General features: G+C 45.9%; 1 protein-coding gene across 1 annotated transcript in view; it reads left to right on the top strand.

Moving 5' to 3' along the window:
• Window positions 1-2550: 2550 nt before the first annotated feature.
• LOC138488151 (transmembrane protease serine 11D-like) overlaps window positions 2551-13544 on the top strand; it is a 942850-nt gene continuing 931856 nt past the window's right edge. The window contains exon 1 of the mRNA XM_069614932.1: window positions 2551-2672. The gene's annotated coding sequence lies outside the window, so the exon portion shown is untranslated. The remainder of the gene's footprint in view (window positions 2673-13544) is intronic.

Below are 13544 nucleotides of genomic sequence, written 5' to 3'. Positions count from 1 at the left end.
GACGCTACCGCCTGCCTTCGTGTGGCAGACATGTGTTGATGTACATAGTTGACTTTTGGTTTGTGTCATGGAATCGCCATTTCACTGCTGGGGGGTGGGGGTGCAAGGGGACATGAGTGGGGGCCTGCTGGCAGGTGCCCCTGCACTGCTGCGGGTTGGGGTGCAGGGGGACATCAGTCGGACATGAGTGGGGGCCTGCTGGCAGGGGCCCCTGACTGCTGGGGGGTGGGGGTGCAAGGGGACATGAGTGGGGGCCTGCTGCCAGGGGCCCCTGACTGCTGGGGGGTGGGGGTGCAAGGGGACATGAGTGGGGGCCTGCTGGCAGGTGCCCCTGACTGCTGGGAGGTGGGGGTGCAGGGGGACATGAGTGGGACATGAGTGGGGCCCTGCTGGCAGGTGCCCCTGACTGCTGGGGGTGGGGGCGCTGGGGGACATGAGTGGGGGCCTGCTGGCAGGTGCCCTGCACTGCTGGGGGGTGGGGGTGCAGGGGGACATGAGTGGGACATGAGTGGGGGCCTGCTGGCAGGTGCCCCTGACTGCTGGGGGGTGGGGGTGCAGGGGGACATGAGTGGGGGCCTGCTAGCAGGTGCCCCTGACTGCTGGGAGGTGGGGGTGCAGGGGGACATGAGTGGGGCCTGCTGGTAGGGGCCCCTGACTGCTGGGGGGTGGGGATGCAGGGGGACATGAGTGGGACATGAGTGGGGGCCTGCTGGCAGGTGCCCTGCACTGCTGTGGGGGTGGGGGTGCAGGGGGACATGAGTGGGACATAAGTGGGGGCCTGCTGGCAGGTGTCCCTGACTGCTGGGGGGTGGGGTGCAGGGGGACATGAATGGGAGCCTGCTGGCAGGGGCCCCTGACTGCTGGGGGGTGGGGGTGCAGGGGGACATGAGTTGTTGATCATATTGCAAGGTGACATGTGCCTTGGCTGGGGGGCATGCCCATGGTGGATGGGCTGCCTGTGGGACATGACCAGGGGTGCAGGGTAGTCCCCTGTGGTGTGGGCTGCCTGCAGGGGTTGTGGAGGGGGTAGGGGGGACACCTGGGGGGACCCACACTGCCAATTCACGTGTAGGACTCCCAGCGCACCCCCGAAATACGCGTTCCCCGCTCTGACAGCAAAATCGCGTGTGAAAGTTCCTGCGCACCCCAGAAATACACGTACCCAGGCCAATCGCGTGTGAAACTTCCCGCGCACCCCAGATTTACACGTACCCCGCTCGCCCAAGGCCATTCACGTGTGAAACTTCACGCGAACCCCTGAAATACACGTACCCCACTCGCCCAAGGCCTATCGCGTGTGAAACTTCATGCGAACCCCTGAAATACACATACCCCGCTCGCCCAAGTCCTATCGCGTGTGAAACTTCCCGCGCACCCCCGAAATACATGCACACGCTATTTTTCACACAGCGGGTGTCAGTGTTTGTCGCGTACCCCTTTGCACGCCATTTGTCCTAGAGGGCCACAGTATGGGACATTCATCATGGCTTTATATACGTCCTTTTTGTTAGCGCACATTTTGGCGCACATTTCTTTCATGCGCAGGGACGCTACCGCCTGCCTTCGTGTGGCGGACGTATTTAGGCCTGTGCGCGTCTTTGCCCGTGCGCTGGTTTGCCCTATTCGATTCCTTGAATATGTGTTGTAGGCGAGCGTGTGGGCGTTCCGCGCACTTGCCTCCTGTACTTCCCCGTGACGCCCTCATTTTCACGCGTTGATCCCCATTCCGCGTGTCATGCCCCGTGTTACGCCTACTTTTGTTGTGTGCGCCGCGCTATGTGCACTTTCGCTGTGCGCTTAGCGCACGCGGTTTGAAGACGTGTGCGCCAGCGTGCGCCACGCAGTATTTTGGCGCACATCCTGGAATTTCCTCACGCACGGACTTCCATGAACCGCTGTGCGCGGGTTTCGCTGCGATTTTCGCACTGGCACTGCGATTCGCACGCTTTCGTATGCTTGCGCCGAAAATTTCAGCGCACATTATTTCCATGAATCGACCGATCATTTCTTTGAGTAATAGCAGAGGGCACTTGACTGTCGTTCATTGCAAAGCAAGTTGTTTTGCCATCGTCACACCACATACTACACCTTTACAGTGTGGGCCAATAAACACATTCTGTTCAATTGGCAAGTAATAATGTCTGAATCATTCCCCTGTGATGTGACCATCTACCGCGCCCCTCCGTAGAGAGCTGCGCTTTTAAAGCCTGATTGTCTGAACGCGTTGTGCTTGACTTCAAAGACATTGTAAGCAGGCCGCGACGGTTTCAAAAGGAAAGCTGGAAGCTGAGACCACAGATATATCATCTGTTTGTTTTCAAAACTGAAAAATAAACATGTCGTTCAAAAGAGCCGAGAAGGTTCGAGTAACCGGAGAGATAGTAAATACGCGAGAGAGCCAAGGTGGCCCAGGACTGCAAGTGACATCCTGGCCTGCAGCTGCCCCCTCCCGGGCTCCCTTCCCGCGCCGACATATGGTCGGACCCACCCTTCTGTCTTTCAGCACAGTGCTCTAGCCTCGAATGTAATCCCTTCACTGCATACTAGTGCATACATGAGTCAGGGAAAAGAGCCCTCGGGAGAGTGTGGTCGGGAAGACTCTTGCTGCGTCAACCTTTCACTGAAGGCCTCTTTGGCTGGAGAAGATATTCGGGTAACCAGAAGGAAAAAAGGTACTGTGTGTTGGGCGGGGCTGTTGTGGGAAGCATGTATACCAGGCATGTCCCATATGTTCGTCTGAACCTCTACCACATTCTCCGGCTCAGATAGTTTAATGCCTCACAACCCTTTTTCTGACACCCCACTTTCTCCATTAGCTTCAGCGCTATTACATCAGACCCCCAACCTCTGCCCTGTGCACTCAACTGCATTACCTCCAGTCATAGAATATTTGGGCAAAGTGTCTGAAGGGTGCCTTTTTAGGGAACTGTTCATGGCAAGTTCATGTGTTTTACTCTAAGTTTCAATGTCTCGCTTTGGATTTCTAATCAATTTGCTGCCAGACAGGTAACTGAATCATCCAGTGAGGCCACACGTCCTTGCCAGCAATTTCATATTGTCCCAGGCCGCCAAACAATGTCCCAGAGTACATTGCACTTGTGCCCACCTGTGACTGGACAACCCATAGCTCACATTGTGCAGTTGACCCAGCGCTCCACCAGCAAGAGTGAAGGACTTTGTCTAAAGGTCACACCTATTTGCCTGTTCAGCTGCTTTCCCAGGTAAGGGGCACTGCAGTTGACAAAGTGTCAATAATCTATGCATTTTGTCAGTGTATTTCTGTGATATTTTTCTCGACTATTGAGTCATGTTGATCTCCATTATATGTATTGCCCCTCTTCCTGCATCCTGCAACGATATGATCCTGAACAATGCTTTCTCCTTAAAGTGAGCCATGCAATACTTTGCTCCTCAACGATGTCTGGCCCTTTTGACTGCTGCCAACTAGCGTTTGCTCCTGTTTGATATGTGTCGCTACATGATTGCACTTTTCCTTCTCATCAACATTTCCCCCTTCTCCCGGTACCTTGTGATAGCTTGCTCCTGGTTGAGGGCTTATAGTGGTCGACGGGCTTACATGGAACTCTCTTATCCTCTCTGCCTTGCACCCAACACCCTTCCTTCCATCTCTCCCCATTGCACACATTCCTTTGTTGTATTGATCTACTTTTTAATTTCACTGTCTGGCGCCATTTTTTCCAGATCTTATGTGGGAACATTGGGCTACTTCGAAAAACATTTCCAGGATCTCTTTTGGTTCCCTGCCACCCCAGATGTTTTGCACCTAAATTGCATCATACAAGCATTTTCAGTCTTCACCATAACTGATATCTCATTTCACCCACACCACTTAACGCTGTACACTAAGCTCAGCGACCAGACCACCACAGACCATGCATGCATACAATGATTCAGGTCCCTATGTAAACCCAAGCTTAAAACAAAGACTCTGAGACACATACCATCCCACACTACCATGACACTACCAGATATCGACCACAGACAAACATACATATCCACCGCAGGCTACACCGAGGCCAAGTCCTAATGACTATACATCAAAAGCACCTGAAGCTTACCCCATGTGGAGAACCCACTTTCTTACGATCTACATACATCAACATAACAGCTGAGCAGTTTTGTTCTGTTCCCTAGGAACCAAACCTAGAGCCATTCCCCTGCAGGTCCCAAAGCTCCAAGGGACAAGGAACATAGCAGGTGCGCTATAAAAACCCAATATCATGATATAGCATAACATTGCATGGTGTCTGCCAGATAGGGACTCCAGGGCCCATTGGTCTACCCTTTGGAATGCCCTGCCCTACCTAGCCACCTCTTTTTTGAGGTACATTAAGTACAATTATTAATTAAACACAGTTACAAAAGTTGATCTTCCCATAGACATGACAACACCCAAAAATGAATAATGTGAATTTCGCCTTAACCTCTATATGCACTGTGAAAGACAAGGCCAGTCTCTTAAACAAAGCTTTGTGTTATTAACAAGACACTCGGCATGCACCAGTCAACCTCACCGTCCACCTCACACCAACATCTCATTAAGCTTAAGCCATGATCATTATTCCTCCATTTGATAAGCCCAGAGGTATTTGGGCTAGCAGTCCTCTGACCATAAACTCGGATTTTAGAAGTCTTTAAATGTGTTTCTAGAATAGATTATGTTCTCATTTTACAGCATGTATTGTATATTATAAGGTCGTCAGTAGCTACTGGATAGTCCATGATGACAGAGGTCATGCATGCAAGGGAAGTGATCCCCGGTCACAGAATGCAGTTATATGTGTGTATCTATGAAGGGTTCTTGAACACCACGTAACAAGTTGTTTAGAAGCGGTCCTGGGCAATCCTATATGTGGGGACTGTTTTTGTGACATACAGGGACGTCAATTCACTAAGATACCAGAGGTAGTGGAAGTGATATCACACACACGCTACATCATCATAGGAACAGTGGTCGAAGTGAGCGGGAGCGGTGCTCCTCTACCTTGTTAAAATTAAGTTTTACAGCTCCTATACTTATATTTTAAAAAGAAACCGTTCCAGAACGGTTTCGTTTTAAAATAACAGTGTAGGAAGCATAGTTGAAACTTGCACTTTCAATGCACTGCACTGAACATTCCCTTAAACAGCAGGCACATGTGTTTGGGGGTTTGTATTGTGTGTGGGAGGGGGCAGGGCAATGGGGTTTGTGAGGAGCGGTGCAGGCCAGCAGGGAACATAGTTCCACTACTTCTTTTCTTACACTTCGACCACTGCATAGGAAGTTATGGCACGTGACATTTGATTGGGATTACCCCACTGGTAGTGACGTCAGATGACAGTTGACTAAGATTGCACCAGAGGAAGTGACAAAACTCATGTACAAAACTCTACAATAAGTGTAAGATTAACAAGATGTTACCTAAACAAACACAAGAGCAGTTTAGGAACCAGCTGCATATAAACAACTAGCTACAAACTAGTCACAAAGTCTGCACACACAGACACATTCTGGGATCTGGTAGACCCTTACATATGAGGTGATATATGCAAGGATGTACTTAGGGGAAAATGAAGCTTGTTAATTTCAGAAAGCAGGATGAAGAAGGCTGACTATATTAAATCATTCTAGGCTTACGACCCTAGGCCATGTAACAAAAACACGCCTGTGCCCATGCTTGTATTTTGTTATAATCCCAGTGGTCAAAGTGGGCAGGAGAGGTGAACCCCTATTTAAAAAAAACGTTTTACTGTTCCTATACTTTTATTTAAAAAAGAAACTGTTCCCTAATGGTATAATTTTAAAATAAAAGTGTAGGAAGAAGTTGAATGGTGTGCACTGCACTGGACATTCCCTTAAATAGCAGGTGTGTTTGGGGGTTTGGATTGCCCGTGGCAGTGGGCATGGTGATGGGGTTTGTGAGGAGCGGGAGCAGGCTAGCAGGGAACATGGTTCCACTACTTCTTTTTGTACACTTCGACCACTGTATGATCCCGACTATGGAAACGCAGATGATAAAGGAAATTATGCTGACATTGTTTTTTTTTCTTTTTCTCTTGTTATTTAGTTTATTTCAAACTTTTACCATCAATATCACATTATCGATACAATAACAGTAACACAAATGTCCACAATTCATCTTCTCAAATGAATGCATACTTATTTCTCTTGGCTTGTAAAACACTGGCTTCTCATACCCTTACACAACCAATCCATCTGTACTTATTTTTAGCATGTTTTTGAACACTTCAAGTATTTTGTTAAAGTGAATATTATTTTGAAATCATCATCCCACACATATGCTCCCACCACTCATCAGCACCTAATGATGCTTTTTTCAATATGAATGTACCTAGATAATTTGTTCTTAAGACTCAGCGCTGGGCAGAATGAAGTTAAGTGCTGTAAGGTCTCCATCGCATTTTTACACAATCTACAAACTCTTATCTATAAAGTCCCCTTGATTTCGAGATATTAAGACCTCCTTTGTATGAAATGTGGTCATTTGAAATCTCAAGAACAGTTCACGATGGTGGGGACTGGGGAATTTGGCCAGGTATTTTGGAAGTACATGCGAGGATGTAATATAATTACTTAGGTGTACAATTGATTTGAATGCCTTTTTCCTGGTCTATTTTTCCATCGAATCCTTGCACCACAACTTTTTTTTATGGAAGTAGGGTTGATATTTAACAGATGTTCAATTACTTCTTAGGATCTCTTTGCACAGTTCATTCAGCCCACAGTTGCAATACCAGTCATAAACACAAACTTTCCTATCCTTTATGACAGAAAATTGAGGCAGGTTATCGTTCATAATTAGTTTTGAAAGAGCGCGTGAGATTTCCAAAACACAATCGTGTGAACTGAAAGAAGACGCAGTTCATACCTTATGATTGTGATTAGGATGCAATTTGGCAAGCACAAGATTCTTCTCCAAAAAGTGCCTTCCATTGCTCCCCAAATCTCCCATGGGAGGCACAAGGAAGCATCTGCCCCAAACGTTAAAATTGGGACCACTTTCCTTTTATAGAACCTTAATGCTGGAATTAGTGATAATGGCCCAAATATTTTGTGTATCACAACTCCCTGGGCCACCAGGCTCTTTGCTTTCATTTTTAGCTCAGTGATCCGCGGGAAGTCGTTTACACTCCAATTTACACACATTCCCAAGTATCTTATCACTTCAGCTGGTCTTACAAACTCTGTTCCTATTAACCATTGAAAGGATTTTGTTTTTACTTCCTGTTAACTTCTGCAGCACCAGAATCTCAGATTTAGCTACATTTATTTTTAGTCCATTATGTTCTACATAATCCTGCAAGATTTTCAATTTTTGCTGTAATTCAATGGGAGTTTGCTCGACATGCATCATCCATCCCACAGGGATACCATTTATCCTTGATGGGAATGCAGTATTTGGATTCATGACATCTTTCAAGTCCGAAATGAATAGATTAAACAAAGCAGGGGCCAAAGGGCAGCCCTGCCTTAGTCCTCTGTTAGTGTTAATCTTTCTGGACAAGAGGCCCAAGCTATTCAGTCTCACTTGAACTGAAGTTTCCATGTGAAGTGCTTTCATCGCCAAAACCAGGTCTCTTGGTCAATTCCATATAAGAAAGTTTCTTACATAGCAGATCACGGTTTATGCTATCAAAGCCTTGCTCTAAATCTATACAGGCTAGGTGCAGCTTAGACTTTTCCTTCATCACTCTAATTTTCAATTGATTGATCAATAGCAAGTTCAAGCTACAACCAAAATCTTTCACAAACCCTGTTTGGCAACAATCATAATGCTCTGACCTCAACACCCATTCTTTCATTCTCACAAATATCAATGATGCAAAACATCAAGTAGAGCAGAAGGATGGCAGTTTCTGGGATCTGCCTTATTGCCCCTCTTGAAGACTGGGATCAATATAGCCAATTTCCATGATGATGGAATTTTATTGGCCTTTGTGATTTGGCTGAACAGGATAATTCCAAAATCCCACCCATTCCTCCAGAGCTGACCTCAACATGCTATTTGTCAGTCCGTCCGGTCCTGGGGCACAGGAGATACTGACTTTCCTAATCAAAACCATTGTCTCTTCTTTGTCAAAAGGAATTACCCATTCTCATTAATCCTTAAAAAACGGGTGCTGGTCATTTGCTTCCAGAACAGCAAACAGCCTCCCATAATGTTGAGCCCATTTGTCCTCTGACACCAGATTGCTCTGTAGAGCTATTAGGGAGTTCCCAGTCTTGTTTAAGGGTTTCCACAAGTTCCTAAAATTATTGGTAGATAGCATTCTAAGCATTGACTCTGCATCATGTTGGAGAACAATGCTCTTGTGCCAAATGAACCAATTCGTATATTGGTGTCTCTGTTTTTTACAACATGCAGCTCAGACCAGACCAGACCAGGAAGAATTTGCATGTTCCTGATATCCTTATGTAACTTTTTCTTTTGAGTGAAAATGTCTTTATAAGTATGTCTTGGTTTAAGTTTTAAGTTCAGTAAAATCAGAAAGTACGGAGATGAAATCAATCCCAATAGGACGGTCCCTTAACATGATCAAATATTTTTCCATAAATAGGGACACATCAGCTGGCTTCAACCGCTTAACCGCACCCTGTTGCATCCGCTTTCTATCTCAACCTTAGCCACCCACCACTGTTGATTCCTCTCTATAGGAGGACACCATGTCATTTTCAATAAATCATGGTTGCTGTTCTGTGTTGGAATTACCTCTAAAGATCTTTCCAAATGAGTAGCATTTTGAGACACAAAAAAATAATTGAGGGTGGAATGCTGAAGTGCTCTGTGCCATGTGGGGGATACCCCCTGATGTGTGACCATTTAGTATTCGAAAATCTCTGTCTTGTAGGTCCCTGGCCCAAATTGCTACTCTACCTTTATTCCCCGGGAACTCAACCCAGACATTACTACATTCACTTGGATCAATGAATAGACTATCTATATTCAGGTCGCCACACAAGATAATCCACGGGTCTTGCAGCAAAGTATTAAAATCGTCAACCAAAGACGTTACACAATCTACAAATCTCATTGTTTCCCATGCAACAGGGTTCCAATACAAATTGATAATCACTAACAAGCTTTCCATGGCTCGCTTTTGTGTCCCCAATTCAATTGCCAATATTTGAATGTACAGGTTGGGGTTACACTCGTCCTGTACTCTCAGACCTATCCCATTCTTTATAATTGTTAATAGACCAGCCAAGGGTCTTCCCCCTCAAACCTTTTTTTTTAGCACAATTCAGGTATAGACTGAACCATCTAAAATGGGAATGTTAGTCATCCAAACCTCTGGAGGCATACAATATAAAAATGTCCAACAGCACAGTGCACATTGATAAACAAATGTACAAACCCCCTGGTGTTCCAGGAACTCATGGAACTCAGCCGGAGATGGCTCTTAGCATTACTGTTCTGTGCATGTTGTCAATGCACCAGCTAGCCAATCCCAGGAATCAACCTTCCCAAATTTGATTTATTTTTCCTTTTTCTACAATCGTTCTTTTAGAGTTGTAAGTAGTGCTGAATGTTGTCATTAAGGGGTTTAATTTCCCATCCTTCCTCAGTGAGACTTCAATATCTTTATTGTCATACCGGTCAAGGGAACAATTCTTAAAATCAATTTGACGGTTTAACTGATCGGTCCCCACTCTTGGTGAGATTTCCTTATCTCGTACCTAATCCCTAACTTTTTTTTTTCAACATTTTTTTATTGGCATTTCTTTAAACACAAAACAATGGGACACAACATAGCCCTTTCCCATAAAGTTCAGTTTTTGCATCTTGGTGAGAGATTTATCTCGAGGGGGCCACATGCCACACATCCATATTTCTTCTCCTAGGCTATCCGTTCCTTTGAACAGTGCTTGCATTTGTTTCCTCACTTCCGCCCAAAAATGTTGTAGTTCTTTACAGTCCCACCAAATGTGCCTCCATGTTCCCATTGTGTCGCATCCCCTCCAGCATTTCCCTTGTACTGTTGGGAACATTTTGTGCATTCTTTCCGGGGTGTAATGCCATTGGACCATTACTTTGGTCCATGCTTCCCTCGTTTGTATCGCTCGTGTCCATTTTGGGATTATATGCCAGATGTATGTCCATTGTTCTCTCGCGATTTGATTTCGTAGCGTGATTTCCCATTTTTTCATGTAGTGCCATGTTATGTTTTCTTCCTGGACGTTTATGAATTTGTATAGCCCCTCTGAGTCAGCATGTATGACTCAAATGGGGTGAGAACCCTTGTCAGCGCCTTGGAAATTCTTGGCGTCATGAGCCAGTGGAGAATTTGTTCATATTGGAACCTGTCCTTTTCCGTGAGGCCCAGCAGCTCCTGACAGTCTGAGAATGTTCTGATCTGGAGTCCCTCGAACATGTCACCCACTTTTGTACAGCCTGCTTCTCGCCATTTCTGGAATGTTCCTTTTTCCACACCTGGGGGAAAGTTTGGGTTATCAAACATTGGTATGAATGGGGCTGGGTCTATTGTAAGCGTTTCTTTTTTGGTTGCTTTGTCCCAAATTTCCATGGTGGTACTCATAACTTCACTTATTTTGATGTTTTGGTGTCTGTGCTCGGGTTTTCTCCAGAGGAGGTGTCTCAAATTTGATCTTGCTACTGCTCTATCCTGCGTTTCCCACCATTTATCTGAAGAATCTGTGATCCATTCATTTAGGAGCCATAATTGTGCCGCCTCGTAATATTTCCTAAAGTGGGGAGCGCCATTCCTCCATCTGCTTTATGCGCCGTGAGAGCCTGTTGTGACAATCTCAATGCTTTACCCTGCCAAATATATTTGGTTATTGTTTTGGTGAGAGTCTTGAAGAAGGTCTTCGGTATTCGAATGGGGAGGGCTTGGAAATAATACAGCAGTCTGGGAAGGATCGTCATTTTAATGACCGTTATTCTGCCCCACCATGAGATTGACAACAGGTTCCATCTGTCCAGATCTCTTTTAACGCCGTCTAGGAGTTTCATGTAATTCCCCTTGTAGAGGTTTTTTATGGTTGGAGTCAGAGTCACTCCCAGGTATCTCACGCCTTCTTCAGCCGTTTGCAGACGTAGGTCTTTTGTAGTCTCGTATATCTTATATTTATCACCCGCCACGGTCATTACCGACGATTTTTGTTTATTTATTTGTAGTCCGGATATTGCTCCATTTTATTCTATCTGCTGGATAAGTAGGGGTAGGGTCTTGATTGGATCTGTAAGGGTCATCATCATGTCATCTGCATAGGCTGCTGTTTTATGCATATGTCCGCCCATTTCTATGGCCTTTATGTCTGGGGCCGCTCTGATCTTTGCCAGAAAGGGTTCGAGGAATATTACGTACAGAAGGTGTGATAGGGGGCACCCCTGCTTAGTGCCCCTTCCTATTTTGATGGGGTTTGACAATTCCCCATTGACTGCGATCCTGGCCATTGGCGAAATGTAGTTGGCTCCGAACATCTTTATGAACTCATTGCCTATTCCCATTTTGCGTAGAATCGCGAACAGCATGGACCATTCTACCCGATCGAATGCTTTTTCCGCATCTATCGAAATGATTGCTGATGAAATTTCCTTGATTCCTGCTTTCTCTATGAGATGCACAATACGCCTGATGTTGTCGTGAGTTTTTCTGTTGGGGATAAACCCTGATTGTTCTTGGTGGATCAGTTTGAGGAGTAGGTTGGCTAACCTGTTGGCTATTACTTTTGTGTAGAGTTTTGCGTCCACATTGATTAGGGCTATTGGGCGGTATGAGCTCGGGTTTTCGGGATCTTTTCCTTTTTTGTGGAAGACGAGAATTTTTGCTTCATTCATGGATGGTGCGATGTTGTTCGCGTTCTTGAAAGTGTTGAATAGGTTTGTTAGATAGGGCGTTAGTATGTTCGCAAATGTTTTGTAGAAAGCCGCCGCAAAGCCGTCTGGTCCGGGAGCTTTATTTTTTGGGAGATCCCTTATAGCTTTTGTGACCTCTTCAGTTGTTATTGGTTGGTCAAGGGCCGCTTTTTCAGCTGGCGTGACTGTAGGAATTGATATATCTTTTAAGTAGGCCTCCTGTTCCTTTTCATTTGGGTGCTGTGAATTATAAAGGTCCTGGTAGAAGTCCCGGAATATTTCTTTTATATCTTCCGATTGTGTTTTGTTTTCTCCCTGTCCGTTTTTTAGGGAGTGCACCATTTGCTCTTGTCTTTTCCCTTTTAGTTGCTTTGCCAGCAATTTGTCTGCTTTATTTGATTTCATTGCGTACCAGTGTTTTGTGTGCAGCAGTTGATTTTCCGCTCTTTTTGTCCTGATTAGGTCTAGCTGGCTCTGTATGTGGCGATGTGCCCTCTTTATTTTCCTGGAGGTATTCTTTGTCATTTCTTCTCTTATGTCTTCCAGTTTTTTTTCCAGTTTGTTTTCCCATTTGTACGATAGCTTGTCTTTTTGTGCTTTCAGTGCTATTATCTGTCCCCTGATCACCGCTTTGAAGGCATCCCAAATACTGCTCTGGGATACGTCCGTGGTGTCGTTTTGCTCGAAATATTCCTCTATCTTTTCTCTAATTGTTTCTTTGGTTACTGGATCTTGTATGATGTCTCTGGGGAGCGTCCATCTCCATAGGCCTGATCGCTTCCTGAATTTGGGGAGTGTGATCCAAAGCGGGGCATGGTCTGATAGCGATATCTGACCTTTTTCTATGTCCTGGATTTCTCCCACTAAGGGTCCGGTGGCCCATATGTAGTCTATCCTGGAGCTTGAGTCATGTACTTGTGAGTGACACATGTATCCTTTTGTAGTGCCTCTAAGCCTCAGCCAGACATCTTCGAGTGCCATATTCTGCATTGTTCGTTTGAGCGCTGGTGAGGGCGTTCCCTGTTGGGTGGTTCTGGGGTTCGAGCGGTCATCTGTTTGGTTCCACGCTATGTTGAAGTCCCCTGTCAGGATCACTTCCCCTTCTGCGAAGATTTCCAATTTGTTGATCGTATCTTTTATAAAGCCCTCCTGGCCCGTGTTTGGCGCGTATAGGGTCGCCAAAGTCAGGTGGCGATTGTCTATATGCACCTTCTCAAAGACGTAGCGGCCATTTTTGTCTGCCATTGTCGCTCTGATTTGGACTTTCAAGTGGTTTGCGAATGCGATCAGTACTCCTTTTCTTTTCTCTTCATCATTGGATTGGAGGATTTGATTGTATCCTCTTATCCGGGTAAGGCCCTTCCTCTTTCTCTGTATGTGTGTTTCTTGGAGGGTTATTATGTCAAACTTCTCTCTGTGCAGGAAGTGTTCCATTTTTTTCCTTTTCACTGGCGTGTTCAGGCCTCTAATATTAAGCGTTAGAATTTTCAGCCCCATCCTTTGGTGTGTGGCTTGTGTTTCTTCCTGTATTCATCTTGTGGGTCCCCTCCCAACCTTCCCCCCAACTCCCCTCCCACTCCTCTCCCCCCTTTCTGCCCCAACTTTGGTCCTGAGGAGGGCCCTGGGCCCTATGGTTGCTCCGGCGTTGTGCCTTTGCTCCATGCCCTCTAACGTCTCAGGTTTAGAAGATTGCAGGGGTTC

This window comes from Ambystoma mexicanum, chromosome 9, assembly GCF_040938575.1.
Source record: "Ambystoma mexicanum isolate Mex_15411 chromosome 9, UKY_AmexF1_1, whole genome shotgun sequence".
Classification (NCBI taxonomy): domain Eukaryota; kingdom Metazoa; phylum Chordata; class Amphibia; order Caudata; family Ambystomatidae; genus Ambystoma; species Ambystoma mexicanum.
This window is presented reverse-complemented; position numbering and strand designations above follow the sequence as displayed.